Source organism: Priapulus caudatus, unplaced genomic scaffold (assembly GCF_000485595.1).
Source record: "Priapulus caudatus unplaced genomic scaffold, Priapulus_caudatus-5.0.1 Scaffold212, whole genome shotgun sequence".
NCBI lineage: Eukaryota > Metazoa > Priapulida > Priapulimorpha > Priapulimorphida > Priapulidae > Priapulus > Priapulus caudatus.
Genome location: NW_014577273.1, coordinates 241,567 through 245,698, shown reverse-complemented (window position 1 = coordinate 245,698; position 4,132 = coordinate 241,567). Strand labels below are relative to the sequence as shown.

The 4,132-nt window shown below is 45.6% G+C and overlaps 1 protein-coding gene across 1 annotated transcript in view; it reads right to left on the bottom strand.

Moving 5' to 3' along the window:
• LOC106807395 overlaps positions 1-3,109 on the bottom strand; it is a 34,615-nt gene extending 31,506 nt beyond the window's left edge. Inside the window, exon 1 of the mRNA XM_014809712.1 lies at positions 2,605-3,109. The gene's annotated coding sequence lies outside the window, so the exon portion shown is untranslated. The remainder of the gene's footprint in view (positions 1-2,604) is intronic.
• Positions 3,110-4,132: the final 1,023 nt, after the last annotated feature.

Sequence of the window (4,132 nt, the reverse complement as noted above, 5' to 3'; positions counted from 1 at the left end):
ATATATATAGTCTCAAACGGCAGACTACGTCTGCGCGCATTCACGCTCGAGTGTGTCCGTTACGCATGCGTGCAGGCGCTATCAGATAATTTTCATCGGCGGCCAGACAACGTTGACGGAGAACGAAGCACCGAAAGAGAAAGTGAATATCGCTGCTCGGTGCGTCTGCACTCCAAACGTCAGGCGTGCGTTGTATTTGGGCTGAAAGGGGCTTAATTAAAATCGTTTTGCTTTTTCTTGACATTGTGCGTCTGCGCGCGCGTCCGTACGCGCGCACGTTCCATTTACAAAAGCCCTCTGTGCGCATCAATAGCATGAGGGCTCTTGAAGCGGTAGGTGGTAGGTCGAATTGACCTTATCTTATCGCTTGTACCATTTCCGTTTGTCTTTCCGCCGAATTGTAGTCTTTTGTTAATATTGTTCGAGTATCTCCGATAGGGGTTTTCCTATCGCGCCCACACTTTCACTTGCGCATTCTCTCTTCTATGGGTATGTGGGTGAATGTGTCAATGGGTACAACAATCGGACTCCATGCATGGCAGTGTTCAACGATTGCACCATTATTAGAACAGTTGAACGAACCATTGGCATCATCAGCTGTCACTATGTCACGATGTAAACTAGTTTGAGAAAAAGATCATAGAAAAAACTGCACGCCCTAGTGGGATTTATTCTAATTCTTTCCCAATCGTCCAGTCGTTCCAGTTTTGTTTTTGTTCGAACGCAATGATCACCTGTTGAGTAAAAAAACGCCGCATCTATTCAAAACGCGATCCTTAGTTAAGGTGCATCATTACCCGTCATACAAGAGCTCCCTGTACATCGTTTATAGTGTGATATATCCAACGTATTTATCAGGAATTTAATAGAGAGAATAGAAATTTTGTGAAGCTACATTATACGTGGGCGAAATGTCAGACGTGGCGTTGGTTATTTTCTGGTCCGTCTAAGTAGCGCAACCCAGTTAGATTCATGTTCAATAAAGACGTTTAAAGCGTTTGTAAGCGTATTCCACATACCCAGCCTGCCTTAATGTGTGACAATTACACGCATAACGCGTTTATAAGCACGCGACATATTATACACGAGGGACGATCATATATTAAAAAGTCGTGATATACCCATTAAATGCGCATTCGAGATCTGCGTTTGCAAAAATATTACACTAAATTTCTCAAAAATGCAGTTTCTGTCATCCGTTTTAGATGTAGTTTCGAGCCGGGGGTTTTCTTTCTCTGTAGGGACTAGCTGTGGACGCACTAATGGCGGTAAACGGCTAACTGAACTCGTATATAGTTTGCGTTAAAACGACTAGCTCGCCACATTTCCCTCTCTCCACACGTTTATTACGTCGTAGAATTACCCCCCCCCCCACACACACACACACGTCAGAACTCTTCATTGCCACGATTAATAAACGATTACGATATCAGTAGAAGATAATATAACGTAATAAGTATAGTAGTAGTGTAACGTATTAGAACAAACTTTGTCAATCTAAAATGTTGGACCTAAAATGTTTGCGCGCGGATGAATCGATGTTCCGAAAGCCCGACGTAACGTTCTCAAACTTGCAGCACCCACACCGTGTGCAACCCACACCCACATTTATAGGGCTACATTAATTACTTTACACAAATAAGTTAACACCTAGAAACTCCGGACACATTCTAGTCAACCACACCTGTACCATACATAACTTATAGGCGGAAAGCTATGTACTTAACCAGAACCTGTACATGGTTAGGCTAATAACCAGGGGGACAGCTGGTTCGGTGCCAGCACAAAAGCTATATATTTCTCCTGCTGAAATCATTGCCTCGGGGATCGCGTCCCTTTCTATCGTTACGGACCGGGCGTGACATAAACCTGGAGTGCTAAGGTCGACGCCATGCTGTAAACGGGATAGCCGTCGTTGTCTGCAGAGGCGCGAGAGCAACAATAACTGATATACGGTCATTAAGCGTGATTCCACCCTTTGCCCCGTGGTTCCAAACCCGAAGAGTTACGCGCGACAGATGCGTTTCCCTGCGATAGCTGTAGGAATGGGGCAAACCGTTCGAATTTGTAACCTGTATATATAAATGGTCGTATAACTTTGTGCGGCGACATAAATAACGTGTGTAACTCGTCGGCGATCTGTTGCCGACAATGAGTAGGCGGCCGGGAGTATATCAGTCCGTTAATGTCTGTTTCAGTCTTTCAGATGCCGGCTGTGACTAACCACGACGCTTTCCCGCGGCACGCACATAAACTCTACGCTTGCGCTATAAAATGCTGCTTAATATTACGAACAAGTGACTGCAGGGGATCGAGACAATGAGAAATCATAAAACACAAGAAGGACGTAACTCGCAATATTGCGCGCGACCTCCATGTACGCACACGCATAGACGCACATGCATACACGCACGCACGCACGCACGCACGCACGCACGCACGCACGGCCACACACGCACGCACGCGTACGCACGCACAAACACGCAAGACGCACACATCTCTCTCTCTTTCTCTCTCTCACTTTCTCTCCATATATATATATATGTATATATACATATATATATATATACTAATTTCAACCTATTATATGACTGTTATACTAACCTGGACGTGCAAACGGAAGCCAGAAATTCAGACAATGGTTGTGTCGGCGATCCAACCTCGCTCCACGATTCTCTTACACCACACCTTGGGCAATATTTGCAAAAATCTGCAGAGCGTTTCTCGACTAACAAATTAACGACCGAAGTGCAAACGTCGGGTCGTTAGCTACGTCCAGCAAAAAGGCACACGTCGAAAATCGCCTCTAAAACATGCCGGCGTCGCCTCGGCGCAGCCGAACCTATAGACTCGTTTCCTGGCGAAAAACTGGCAAACAATGTCGTCAGCCCGTGTCAAACACGTTATCGCGAAAACGCTGTGTCGTCGCTTTTGCGCCAGCTACTACTCTTCGCAGTTTTATAGTTTGTTGCGACCACTCCCAAAGACCTCCGGGTTATGTGCGCTCGCACCGGGCGAAGCTCGTCATATTATCCTGCCCACGACTCGCAGAAAAAGAAAGCAGCTAATCCTGCCGTTGGCAGTGGGTACAGTGAACCTGGCACGCCAGCAACAAGCTACCTGACGCGGCTCCAATTTGGGAAGCATTCATGCGTTCCTGCCACAGTGTCAAACGCCGCGGCTTGGTTCAGCGGTGCCGGCAGGCGACTCCACGGTTCGTTAGCAACCGCGTAAAACAAGTGGCTATCTGTTACAAATCGCGGCGCGAAGGACGCTGCAGCGTAATCGCATATCTTTGATCGTGGCTCGGAGACAGAATTGTAATTAATTAAATAAACAATCTCGCGCTCGACTTCTTTTAAGTATATATGAGTTAAGACGTACGGGAATTCCTATTCGCAAAGGGAATGTTTGAGCATTATCATTTTTTTCAAATGAATTTAAACGAGTTAATTAAACATTTCAGGACGATGATGCAATCGCGTGCAAACACAAGGATCTTGCAGCACGTTCTTTTTCTTTTATGGCAGGGTGCATGCCGCAATTTGATGTACGATGTTAAATCTCAGAATTCGGCATACAATCATTAATCGTTACTCGTATACCCGGGGTGGGGGCACTCCCATTGTTAAAGGTACTGGGGACGTGCCGCTAGACAGGGTATATTTTTCGAACATCATTATTGGCACAGGTATATTTTCCGAACACCTTTATTGGCACAGGGTATATTTTCTGAACATCTTTATTGGCATAGGGTATATTTTCCTAACATCATTATTGGCACAGGGTTATATAGATACACACCCATCAAGCTGATATTGGACCAGTATTGGTAAAACAATATTGGGCCAATATCACCAGGCCAATATTGGGCCAATATCTGCCTATATTGACAGGACAGGACATAACCAAAATGTGCAATATTGCAACAGGGTATACTTTTTAGTATATTGGGACAGGGTGTATTTTAGGGCGCAGGGCGGTTTTCGACAGGGTCAGGTTTTCAGGTCCCCGAGGCACCCTGCTACCCAGTTCCGAGGCGAGTGCCCCCCCCCCGGCTCGTATAGTGATATACATAGCATGAGCATATTTTACTTGGACATAATTGGATAATACATTCAGTTAGTACCTG